General features: G+C 57.7%; 1 protein-coding gene across 3 annotated transcripts in view; it reads left to right on the forward strand.

The window, feature by feature from the left end:
• Window positions 1-924: 924 nt before the first annotated feature.
• ZNF362 (zinc finger protein 362) overlaps window positions 925-12,185 on the forward strand; it is a 39,525-nt gene continuing 28,264 nt past the window's right edge. For 2 of the 3 annotated variants that reach the window (XM_045859696.1, XM_045859698.1), the window contains exon 1: window positions 928-1,238. The gene's annotated coding sequence lies outside the window, so the exon portion shown is untranslated. Of the gene's footprint in view, window positions 1,239-12,185 lie in introns of all 3 variants that reach the window. The other variant, XM_045859697.1, reaches the window with a different exon arrangement.

Genomic DNA, 12,185 nt, shown 5'->3' on the forward strand with positions numbered 1-12,185 from the left:
GACCTTGATTCATGGTGGCCTAGAGGCTGGGTGGCAGTGAGTGTTAGTAGTCTGAGCTGGGGAAAGGACCTAAGGATTGGCCAACTCAGGTAGAAAGTGAAGTTTGGAAGCTGACACAGCCCGGGAGGCCGAATCCGGAGGACTTGGTGACTGATTGGCTGGGGAGGGTGAGGCGGGAGGAGGAGTCACACACAGATGGCTCTGAGGTCTGGAGCTAGGGACAGCCGGTGCCACCTCTGATAGATTCTGCAGAAGAGCCGCTGACAGACTCCGGCTGCCCCACCCTTTGGGGGCTCTGGCCTAGAGCCAGGGAGGGACGAAGCCCGCGGAGGGAGGGGTGGCCTGTCCTGTCCAAACTTCTGACCCCTATCCCCATGTCCTCGTCTAAAAAAAATCTCAGCCTGGATTTTGAGCACGATCGTTAGTTCTCAGGTGTGGGGGCCCATTCTGAGGGCCCTCTCCTGCCTGCATTTGCGAAGGAGACCCCCCATGGGCAGCCTGGCCCCGAGCAGGGTTGCCCTGGTCAGGGCCATGGCCCGCCAGGCCCAGGCCCCCAGCCCGCCATCACCGGGGAGGGGGCAGCGAGGCGGCGGCCCAGCCAGGGCGGGACAATGGCCGCGGCCGCCGGGGCCCCGGGAGCCCCCGCGCTGGGGAAGGGGCTGGCCTAGGGCCGAGCGCCGGTGCCCTCCCCGCGTGGCTTGGGCGGGCGGAGGGGGGCGAGGAGTTCCTTTGTGGCTCTGCCTCCGGCGCGGCGCGGACGGTGGGCGCCGCGCAACTTTGCTAGGCTGTGGCTGCGGCGGCGGCGGCGGCGAGTGCGAGACGAGGCCCCGGGGCCCGAGCGGGGCCCCCAGCGCGCGGCCCGCCCCCGCCCCCTGCCCGGCCCCCTCCCTTCGCGCGCCGTAGCCCGCGCCCGGCGCTGCCCACTCGCGGGAGCCCCCGGGGCCGGACGGGCTGCGCAGTCGGAGAGGCGGGGGCCCGACGCGGCCCCCCCGGAGCCGGGCGCCTGGCGCGGGGGCTCGCCGAGCGCACGGGGGGCCGCGCGGCGCTGCAGACCCAGCCTCCTGCCGCCGCCGCCTCGGCGCTTGCAGAACCCAGAAGTGAACAGCAGGCGACCCGGAAGGTTTGCGCGCGGCTCCGCACCTAGCCGGAGCCCGGAGCCGGAGCCCCAGCCCGGCCCTGCTCGGGCCGCCGGGCGCGGGGCTGCGGCCACGTCCCGGAGCCGCCGCCAGCACAGCCAGGTCCGTGCGGGCCCGGGGCGCGGGGGGAGCGGGCTCGGTGGCGGCGGGTGCCCGCCAGAGCGCCCGCCCGCGGGAAAGTTACGCGGAGTTGCGGGCTGGGGTGCGGGCCAGGACGCGGGCGCTGTCAGCGCGGGCCGGGTGCTCCGAGGCCCGGGGCCGCCTGCGCCTGCGGCCGGGCCCGGAGCGGCGGCGTCGCGCGGGGTAGGAAGTGTCTCCGGTGGCGTGTCTGGGTCTGCTCCGAGTGTGTGTGTGTGCGTGTGTGTGTGTGTTTTCTTAAGCCGGGCTATTCAAACCTGCTGCAATTCTCCGGTAAACAATGATTCATGGGACTTAATGCAAATAAACGGATTGCAAACGGCGCGGTTCGCGCACTTTGCAGCCGGCCCGGTGGAGCGGCCAGTGCCGGATTTCTCCCTTTTTTTGCAGATCTGCAGAATATGGCGTCCCTGTCCTGTTTTAAAAATAAGCCAGGCTGCCATTTTTGTTTTTCTTTTGTCTGAAAATTTTAATAAAACTGTCTGAGAATGTGGGAGAGGCGGCTGGAAGCAGAGGGGGCACCCGAAGGGTTGGCTTTTTTTCCTTTTCTTTGGCGAGAGCCGCGAGCCTTTCGGGGAGGTGAGACACAATGCAATTGCACTTTAAAGAAAAAAAAAAAGGAAGCCGCTGGGCGATTTGGGGGGTAGGGCTGGGAATTTAAAGTTAACTCCGAAAGTTTTCTTTTCTTCTTCTTTTTTAAAAGCTCTCTCTCTCTGTCTCTCTCTTTTTTTGGAAGGCTGTGAAATGCCGCGAAAGGATCTCGGGGTCCATTTCTCCCCCCAGCCAGTCGCCTTTGCAGGAATTTTGGGAAAAAGTTAACTGCCGGTTTCCTCAGAGCTGCGGGAGGCATGTGCGGGGTTGGGGATGGGGGTTTGAAGGGACCAGGAAATGTCTTTTGGAAGAGGCTCTATAAAAATGGTATTGTGAGGAACTATATTCTCATTTTTGGGGGAGAGGGCTGGCCCTAGGGGCTCGAGTGGGCCCAGGGTTTCCAAGGGAGACTTCTGGCAGGAGGAAATAAACCTGCTTTCCCACACTATGCCCTCCAGCAGCATGTGTGGGGAGTGGGCCTGTCTCCTTCATGGGTGGCCCCCCCGGGGGGGGGGCAGCCCTGAGTACCAGAGTGGCTCCAAAGCCCTCTGGCAAGTGTGCTTGGTTGGCAGTTGGAGACCCCCTTCCCCAACCTGGTGGGCCTCCTGGCTGCAGGAGGTGGCATCTGGTGGTAAATGCCCCCATGGGTGGGCTCTTGGCTGGGTGCAAGCTGGCAGCCCCAGTGGGTCGTGTCTGAGAGGCTGTCTGGTGGTGGGGGGCCTCCCCTGGTGTTTTAGTGGGGGTCATCTGAGACTCTCCCCTGCGCAGGCTCCTACCCCCTTCTGCCACTCCTGCCAGCACCCTGGAGGGCTCTTCTGTTGGAAGCAGTGGAGTTCCTGAGGTATCTTGCTAGACAGGTCAGGGCCTGCTGGCTCTGTAGGCTGCAGAGGGTCTGAAGGCTGGGTCTGAGGTGGCTGGCGCTGTCCAAGGCACCCAGGCCGTTGGGCCAGGTCTCTCCTCTCCTGGGAAAGTGTCCGTCCTGGGAGGACCCTGAGCCCTTCTGGCCCCTGCCCTAGGAACTCCTGTGGGAGTGATGCCTCTAGTCTCACTCCTGGTCTGTGTCCTGGCCCCAAGGAGTGGTGTGAGCTCCCTGAGGGCAGAGTCAGGGGTTGAAGGTTGGGGTACAGAAGCTTGGCATGCTTGAGCCAGAGGTACCAAGCCAGGCATTTTTCAAATGAAGAAACTGAAGTCCAGAGAGGGGAAGTGACTTGCCCAACGTCACATTGCCTCTGTTAGGATAGCTGAATCAGGGACCCAGATGTCAGGCTCCCATTTCTGGGCTCTTTCCACTGTTCTCTGGCCATGACCCCTGAGAGGGTCATTTTGGAAAGATCTAGATTAGAATGGGACAGTATGTTTCCCTCCACCACAATAATCCTTCCTGGGTGAATACAACTTTACAGTTTGTACAGTGTAGTTCATGGTCGTTATCACATCAGGCTCTTGTAGGAACTCTGTTGGGATGAAATTGTCAAGGTGGGGATACTTAACCCCATCTTAAAATTTGGGAAACTGAGGTCTGGAGAGGTTGAGCAGTGGCGGAGGAAGGCTTAAACCGAAGTTTCTAGGCTCCTTGTCTGGGAGGCCTTTTCCTAGGTGGACTTTGGTGCTTGTCAACAAGACTATTTCCTACCTTCTGGTTTTTGATCTCTTAACTTCTGCTGACCCAGCGACTGTAAAAATCTAGAGGCCCACCCCCTAAAGACGGTTGGAGCTGAAAAGGCCCTGAGAAGTCATCTGGGCTCAGAGAGGGGAAGCCACTGGTCTGAAGTGACCCAACCACTCCAGTCCCAGCCAGGACCCTGGGCTTTTGTTTCCCTGCCTCTGTGAGACGCTCAGGGACAGTGAACCACCTTCCCACTACCAAGCTCCACTGGGCTCAGGAGAGCTGTGATTGCTGGTTGTGCTGGTGGGCACTGGAATGGCCAACACTTGGAGACACAGGTCTGTCCCAGGGGCTGAAAACAGGCTGTCTGACTTCTTGAGGAATGGAGGCAAATGGCTCTTGGTGGCGCGGAAGCTGGTGTGTGGGTGAGGTGTGGACTGAGGCTGAAGATAGGCTGGCTCCAGCCTTTCACTAGGTAGGCACTTCTCTGCCCGGTAGGCACTTCTCAGTAAAGTAAGATTTGTTTCTTCATTCATCTGCCATTCATTTGTTATTCACTTACTGGTCTGCTAGATTTTTTTATTCTTTTTATTCTTTCATTTATTCACTAGTTTATTGGTTAGTCATTTCAGTAGTCCACCCATTGTCCATCAGTTCATCTCTCTGTTCATGCATCCATCTGTCTGTCCATCCATCCATCCATCCATCCAGTCCCCAGCATGCCTAATGCAGGCTGGACAGCCATGTGAGATGGGAGTGCGGTCCCAGTGAAAAGGGTGTAGGGCTGCAGTGTTGTGTAGCACTAGCCAGGGCAGTGTCGACGAGTGTCTGCACGAGTCCCCAGGGAAGGTCTCAGAAAAGAGGAGGCTTAAAAATGCCAGAGCAGTTCCACAGACCGTCCCAGAGGTGGAGCGGGGGCCTGGGACCAAGTCCCGTCTGTGTGTTGAACTTTGCCGTTTGCACAGTGTGGTGTGTGGTTTGCATGACTCGGGGCACATTCTCCCCCGCTGAACCTCTCGGTTTCTTGGTCTGTAAAACGGAGCGTTCTCTGTGAAACTCTCATGGGTAGAGGGAGTGATGACAAGAGTCTCTGCAGGGTCCCCCAGCCCTGGCCAGGCGTGTGGTAGGAGCTCAGAATACGTCGACTGAAGTATAAGGAGTGTCGACTGCTGACCTAGGTTCTACCTTGATTCTGAAAACTATTGGAGTGTTTTCAGAATGCGCCAGATGATATCTGGGGACCCTGAAAGCCCTGCTCTGCCTTGTCGTTCCAGTGCTGAAACTTTTCTGATGGTTCCTAGGCATTTAGAAAAACAAAAATCCGAAGTCCTACAAGGCCTGTCAGGTCTGGGCCTGCCCACCCCTCAAACTCAGCTCCCCTGCCCGCCCCCCCCCACCCCCCCAGCCTCAGCACCTCCAGCCACACTGGCTTCTTTCTCTACCTCGAGTTTGCAAAGCCTGTTGGCAGGGCCTTTGCACATCCCCCCTGCCCCCGCCCCGAATGTTTGCGTGGCCAGCACCTTCTTGTTTTACAGGTTCCCACTCAAATATTAACTCCTCAGAGGGGCTTCCCCAACCACTGCTCTATAATAACTTCCCACGGCCACTGTCGGTCAGGTCGGCCCCTTTTTATTTTTCTTGTGGCTGTTCAATCAGTGTCTGAAACTTTCTCATTTATTTGTTCATTTGCACTGCTTGTCTGTCTGCACTGTGGGAATGAGCTTCAGCCCCACGCAGGCAACCGAGCGGGCGGGCGGGCCCAGCACAGTAGGCCTGGGCTTTCCTGCAGGCGAGGAAGTGCCGGGGAGCCCAGGTGTGGGGAGCCCAGGTGTGGCAGCTGCCTTGGCAGTGCCTGGGAGATGAAGTGACACCAAACTCTGCCCTGTCCTCCCTCGGGAGGCTCCGGGCTGTTGTTAGGAAATAATGAGATGATTAAATCACAGGATCTAAGAATCCCCGTCTCTTCCAACTCCAGAATCTTAGCATTGAGAAGCTTTCCGCCTCAGAAACTCTGACATTGGAGTGTTCACACGCTCGGGTCTGGGATTTAGTCTTACAAAGGGGACTCTCGCTGCGTGTCAGGCCCTGCCCTACTAGGCTTTGTAAATGTTAATGGATGTAATCCTCATCATCATTACCCTCATTTTACAGATGAGGAAACCGAGGCACAGATTGATTAGGCCACTTGCCAGAGTCCACAGAGCTTGTCGGGGGCCTTGTTGGATTTGAACCCAGCACTCTGGGGCTCCTGCTCAGACTCTCACAGCTGTTGAGGAGAAGCCCAGCTTCACCAGCTCCTGCACTCAGCTGGAGTCCCCTTCCCACATCTTGGAGACAAGGGCCCCTGACCTCTGCCAGAGGGGCAGGGGGCTCCTTTCTCACCGGGTTCCCCATGCTCCCCTGTCGGACAGTTGTCATTGCTGGAAAGACTTCCTTTACAAAGTGCGGAGTGATGAGAGGGTCATGGTTTCCAGTGCTCTTGTCCTCACGGTTTTGTGACTTCAGTCGCTTCTCTCTCCCCACTGGGTTGTGAGCTCCTGGAAGGCAGATGGCTTTGGTGCATGGTGTCGAATGTATGAATGAATGAGTGAGTGAACGAACGAATGAATGGTGTGTACAAAGAACGCACCCTGAGCTCCTCCTGTCTCTGTAGCGCCATGCTGGGCAGTGGTCCCAGGGCACTGGGCAGGCTTGGTGTGCTCAGGGAAAGAGGACAGTTGCCACTCCACGTGGCCCCCAGAAGGCCTGCATGACGATGTTTACACACTCCCGTTCTTGGAGAGCCATCTGAGGTCTGAAGTCTAATCGGAGAGAGGTGGACCTCATAGATTATCCAGTCGAGCCTCATTTTGTCCGTTGTGGAGATGACAGCAGGAAGGGGGAGGAGTGGGCCTTGTCCAAGGTCACTCACATCTCGAGGTGCTTGGCCTGGTGGGCTTTCTGCGCGCCCCCACCCGCAGGGTGCCAACAGGCTGCCGCAGTGTGTGCCTGGGGTTCGAAGGCAGGGGCAGGCCTCCTTGGGGAAGCTCCCTCGGTGGCACCAGCCTCCTCACCTCCGCAACGGGGGAACATTCCTGACGCGCAGGGCTGTCGTGCAGACACCTGTGTGGCCCCTCCCAGGAAACGACAGACAGCTGCACGCCTGCCCCCCTCATGTACTTTCCCATTCATGGTACACGCCACGTTTATCTTCTGCACGCAGGCGTACTCGTATTCGTGTGTTTTTACATGTAGGCGTATCTTGCATGCACATCCATTTACACAGTGAGGGTGTAGCCTCACGTCCTGGGCTGTGCACATGGTCCCTCCCCGCTCAGGTCTCGGCCCACACTCGGCCTGGACCTGCGTGCAGGGAGGAGCCCGCAGCTCGTTTCCCTCTCCCACCGTCAGTCAGCAGCGTTTCTTGAGCATTTACTATATACCAGGCCACGCGCTCGTGCTGGGGGTGGAGGTGAGGAAGGTTGACCTAGTTCCTGTCAGGGTCGGGGAGACAGACGTTGAACAGAAGCGCACACGGATGACGATGTGGTTATAGATTTTGGCAAGTGCTGGGAAGGAACTGCCTTTCTGTGATGACGGCTTCCCCATAGCTTCATCCTTGTCGATGTGCTGCAGTATAGTGAGTGATGGTCACGGTGCCCGTAGGGGAGGGGTGCTTCTGGGAGGAAGTGATAGCTGAACGTGGCCAGAAGGTTTCCAGCTGAGGGGCTCCCTCATGCAGGCAGAGAGAGCAGCCCGAGCAAAGGCCCTGAGGTGGGGAGTCAGGCACAGGGAGAAGGGGGCAGCTCCCAGACCGTACCTGGGAGAGGGTGTAAGAGACTGGCGGGGGCAGGCCAGGCCTGGTCTGGCAGGGCCAGTAGTAGGTCTTCTCTGGCCTCTTCACCCCTCCCACGTGTCTACCCCAGGCACTCCCCACCCCCGTCTCTGGCCAGCCCGACCCTCCCTTTGCCGACTTGCCCTGCTGCTCAGACCCTGCTGTCTGCTGGCCTCCCCCCGGCAGCCCTGAGCCCTGTCTGACCTGCCCCATGGGCCGCCTGCCCCTGGGGGTCTTGAGATCCAGCATGAGAACAGGCTGTGACCCTCTGCCCGGGTTCCCTGCCCACAGCCCTGTCTGGAGAGTTCCTGGGGGTCCAGGCCACAGCTGGGGTTCAGCAGCGGGCCGTCCTGCTTTGAGTTAACCCCAGACTTGGCTCTCCCTGTGCCCCAGGTGGGGTAACGGCTCTGCTCAGCCAGATTTCCAGGTGGTTCCTTGGAATGTGGGCACCTTAGAGAACCTAATAACAAAACAACCGCCAACAACCGCCGTGGCTAATTCGGAGTCTGCGCTGGGGACCAGGCAGTCTTCTAAAGACTTTCACTCATTTAACCATCACAAGCAACACAGTGGAGATGCTGCTGTCACCCCCAGTTTGGACACCGTCTCTGGGGCTTCCACCCACACTCTCTTGTCCCCAAATCTGTACTGTTGACCCGTCAGTGGCCACACCACCCCTCAAGGACCCCAGATTTGGGGCTGTGGTTTAGTTGAATCAGTTTTGTAGCAGAGGAATGAAGGCCCAGAAAGGAAATGGACTTGCCGAAGGCCACACGGCTGGCCTGTGGCAGGGGGTTCCAGCTCCCGAGGCCCTTAGCAGCTGCATGGCCCTGGGCAGCGTCCACTCTTCTCTGAGCCTCAGTCTTGCCCCCAAACAAGGAGGGAGTTGCCTCAGACGCTAGGAGGGTGGGAACTTTGGGGGATGCAAGAGGACTGCAGCTGAGAAGGGACACGGGTGGGGACTTTGTAATAAGTCACTAAGCTGTTTGTTGATGTTTCAAGCATCTTCCTGAATGTGTTATATTTCTAAATGGTTGCAGCATCTGTCCACCTCACAGGGTCACTAGGAGGCCGAGGGAGAAATCCTTGTAAAGCGTCTAACAGTGCCTGACATGGAAGAAGTGCTCAGTGACAATTATTGCTGTTGCTGTCATTTCATGGCAGAAGGCGTTCCCCGTGGGGATGGGCGCTGGGGATCCCCAGGGGAAATGGAAGTAGAGAAGGGCATGTATTTGAAGCTTGCAGAACATTCTCGCAGGCCGGAGAGGAGCTTCATGACCCATTTCCTAAGTGAGGGCACTGAGGCTTCTGGCGAGGGTGAGGGTCACTGCCCTGGGTAGCTCTGGGTGGCCCTGGGTGGCTGGCAGTGGGATGGGAGGGACAGCACCCCTGCTCCCACGGACCAGGGCCCAGACAGCAGCCCCCTCCCGCTCTGACCAGTCACAATGGAAACAGCCCTTCCCAGCCCCGCAGGGCTGCGGAAACCCAAATTGGATCCAGGACCCTTGGGAGCCCTGTTCCTCACAGGAAGCTCCCAGGAGCAAGCCTTGGAGGCTGGCCTGGGTCTTGGGGCTGGGGCGGGGCGCAGCAGCTGGGGCTCAGGGCTCAGGGCTCAGGGCCGCATGTAGTGGGGCACATGGAGGGCAGAGGGGCGGTGGGTGGAAGCCTTGGAGCACCAGGGGGTTTCAAGGCGCTGGGAAGGTGGGAAACCTCAGCTTGTCTCTGCTAGATCACCTCTTGCTTGTCCCTTCCAGGGCATCATTCTGGCCCTGTCACGACCTCTTCGTTGAAAACCTTGGCCACGGCCTTCCCGGCTCGGGGACTGCCCATCCCCCCGCTCTCCGCAGCCTTTCATCCGAGCCCCTTAGCCTGGAACTCTGGTTCTTTATGAACTGCCCTGGTCACCTTTCCCTCTTTCGCCTGTGAATTTCTGCACTAAACCCGCAGCAGACCACACGTGATGCTCTGAGCTTCCCTGCCTCTGGGCCTTTGCACTTTCAGCTCCTCCCACCTGGCCGGCTCTTCCCTGACATCTCCTGACTTCTCCCGACATCTCCCTTCCCCCTGTCGGAATGCCGCGCCCCTCCCTCCCCACAGCCCAGCCGTACCCCCAGCAGAAGCTTGTTGCCTCTCTGGGTCCGGGAGCGTGTGTGAGAACCCTCTGCATCCCAGCCAAGGCAGCAGTGTTCCATGCCTTTGCACGTGCTGCCCCTCTCTCAGTCTCCTGGCAAACTTACCAGTCTTCCGGGCCCGCGTGGACAGACCTCCTCCTCTCATTGATCCTCGCAGTGAACGTTTACCAGGCACCTAGCGTGAACTAGGCACTTGAGCACCTACTCTGTGGCCAGCACTTGACTCTGGGCCTACAGCGGCTGCTCCATCCTTCTGGGCCAGGACCGGAGGGAGTATTTAGAGGTGGGCTACCAAGGTGGGGCAGGGAGGATGCAGGGTGAAGTGGGTATGTATAACAGGGTGGCCCAATTCCTGTTGGGGAGAAGGTCAGAAAGTGACTTTTAAGGAAGCGCGAGGGAGCTGTGGGGGCCCAGTCGGGGCATGGGGTTGTAACCAAGAACCAGACCCAAGCTCCCCTGGGGAGCTTCCCGCTGTGTGGGGACTGGGCCATCATGTAACCAGGCGATTCTAGGACAATGGGGTCAGCGCTTTGGTGGGGGAAGCCCAGGCAGCTGTGGGAGCTCAGGGGAAGAGCTGCAGCTGTGTAGCTTTGGAGGGGCAATGACCAGGAAGGGTTCCCAAGGCAGTAACGCGTAGCTGACTTGATGGTTGATGGCAACCTGGCAGGGTTTCAGCTGGGTGATGACTGCTGAGTGGAAGGGCACAGCCCGTGCAAAGGCACAGTGGCATAAGAGCAAGTAGTTTTGCAGGAACCTGCAGGTAGTGAGGCTGGGGAGGAAGGTACCTGTCGGGTTGCACATGGCCAGCAGGGCGTCCTGGGCAAAGGCCCCTGGGTGCCGTGCTGGGAGTTCGAACTGTGCCCCAAAGTGATGGGAACACAAGAAGGATTTAAGCAGGAGAGAGAGTGTCAGGCTTTCCTTTGTCTGGTCTGCTCCTCCTTCCTGAAGCCTCTGGATAAGAGGGGGACTCCCTGGTTGGGGTCTGGGTTGGGTGCGAGGCTCACTGTGGGACTTTGGACAAGCCCCCTCTCCGAGCCCCTCTCTGCTCCTGGGTGAACCCAGAGGGCACGAGGTCAGAGTGTGCATGGGGCTGTGGGCGGCTTGGGGTGTCTCTGCTTGGTCAAAGCCCGCTGAACTTTTAGTTCTATTAAAAATAGTCCCTAAATCAAAGTCACGTAACCACCCTCTAGAAAAATCAGAGAAGCCTGAAATACTACCGCTATTAGCATTTTCGTGTTTCCTTCCCCTCTTTTCTCTCAGCAGCTAGTTTTTATGTAGATGTCACTGCTCTTAACACAATTTTAAAAACTTCCCTTCCCCCACCCCTAACTGTCGTATCACAAGCATTTTCTAAATGACTGCAGGGTGGTTTTGATCCTTCTCTCTAACAGACCCAGCATCAGGGTGGAAAGCGTGGCTCTGGCACCTGACTTTCTAGGTTCAAATTAGACGTGGACTACTTGACTGGGCACGTTACCTAGTCTCTCTGTGCCGCGGTTCCTTGTAAGGCTGATGTGAATATTAAATAAGTCGTCCCAATGCCAGTAAACATCGCCTGCTATTTATGACTGTGGACTGTGTCACTGTTGAACATGATTTACGGGGCCATCCCCCTATTGTTTAAAATTTCGAATGTTCCAGGTTTTTTGCTCTTGTAAGAAACCACCGAAACAAACGGCTTTGTACCTAAAACTTTGTCTATGTTTGGGGCATTTTCTAGGGACAGATGGCCCAGAATGGGATCGGTAGGCCAGGACACCTGAAAATTTTTAGAACTTAGGACATATTATTGCCAGGTGGCCTTCAAGAATGATCGCTCCAATTTATACTCCCAGCAATAATGAGAGTGCCAATTTCACCCTAAGCTCACCAGCATCGGCGTTATCCTTTTCTTATTTCTTTTTGCTGTTTTGAACAAGCGACACGCATTCATTTTCACTGTTTGGGAAGCAGGACCATTTTCTGTGGTTATTAGCTATTAATGCCGTTTTTGGCCTGATGGCCCTTATAGTGCACGGCCTGTCTCAGAGCGGCCCCTCCTCAGATCGCTTGGGCAGATAGGGCTGAGACACAGGAAATAGGAAACAGAGTAGCGCCGGGGACAGCACTGTGCCAGGGTGAGTGGAAGGGACCCACAAGAGGGAGAAGGGACTTTCCTCCACCCAGGCCATGACACTTTCAGTTCCCTCCACCCAGACAATTCATTTATTCAGACATTTATCCGACACTGTGTGGGGCTTGGAGGTAAGTGACAGCGGTGCCTCTGCCCTCACAGAGAACCTGCCCGCAGCAGAGGCGGATGGATGAACGGGCAGAAAGTGGGGTGCTCGGTGTCTGATGATGATGGAAGTGGAAGGCACGAAGGGAGCGGAGAGAAGAGGCCCCGAAACGCAGCCTGGGGGTGGAGGTGGAGGTTCCAGAGGGCTTTCAGGAGGTCATAGCCTGTGAGCTGTGGCTGAGGAATAAGAGGAATAAGTCGTCGTTAACCCATGAAACGGGGAGGGCGCAGGGCTCCAGGGGGGAGCGAGAAGGGCAGGGGTGGGGAGGACGTTGCCTGGTGGGGCGGGGAGGCCAGAGAGGCCAGTAGGAGCCGAATGTGAAAGGGCTGAGGAATCCAAACCCTCTCTGGAGGGAAGTAGGGAGCCAGAGAAGGTTCTGAGGAGAGTGTTGTGGTCCCATTTATGTTTTATATTCTGGAAATATCAGAGTGTCTGCTGTAGGAGAATGGAATAGGGGGTGGGGGCAGAGGTGGGGAAACCTGTGAGGAG

The sequence above is a fragment of the Phyllostomus hastatus genome, unplaced genomic scaffold, assembly GCF_019186645.2.
Source record: "Phyllostomus hastatus isolate PE091 unplaced genomic scaffold, TTU_PhHast_1.1 phas_scaffold_182, whole genome shotgun sequence".
Classification (NCBI taxonomy): domain Eukaryota; kingdom Metazoa; phylum Chordata; class Mammalia; order Chiroptera; family Phyllostomidae; genus Phyllostomus; species Phyllostomus hastatus.